Below are 367 nucleotides of genomic sequence, written 5' to 3'. Positions count from 1 at the left end.
TTTCATACTTTTCTGGACCTTGACAGTGTAATTTACTTGGCAGTCAAGGGGACAGTCACAAGCCTGCCGGTTTTCATCCAAAATATCTTAAATTGTGTTCCGAAGACGAACAAAGCTTTTACGGGTTTGGAACGACATGGGGGTAAGTGATTAATGACAAAACTTTTAATTTTGGGGTTGAGTAACCCTTTAACTAGTTGCTTATTAGTAGGGATGCACCGATACCGATACTGGTATCGGTATCGGGCCCGATACTGAGCTCCTGTACTCGTACTCGTTAAAATGCCCCGATACCAAACGCCGATACCACACAGCATGTGATAAGTGCCATTTTCAGACAATGAAACACCGACAACAGAACAACAGA

General features: G+C 43.1%; 1 protein-coding gene across 1 annotated transcript in view; it reads right to left on the bottom strand.

Annotated features, from left to right (window-relative positions):
- Positions 1 to 367, bottom strand: part of LOC107720736 (UDP-GlcNAc:betaGal beta-1,3-N-acetylglucosaminyltransferase 7-like) — a 5,002-nt gene that overhangs the window by 3,068 nt on the left and 1,567 nt on the right. The gene's annotated exons all lie outside the window — the stretch shown is intronic.

The sequence above is a fragment of the Sinocyclocheilus rhinocerous genome, unplaced genomic scaffold, assembly GCF_001515625.1.
Source record: "Sinocyclocheilus rhinocerous isolate Xijiao unplaced genomic scaffold, SAMN03320098_v1.1 scaffold5898, whole genome shotgun sequence".
NCBI classification, from domain to species: Eukaryota; Metazoa; Chordata; class Actinopteri; order Cypriniformes; family Cyprinidae; genus Sinocyclocheilus; species Sinocyclocheilus rhinocerous.
Note: the sequence above shows the minus strand (reverse complement) of the source record. Positions and strands in the feature narration are given on the sequence as shown.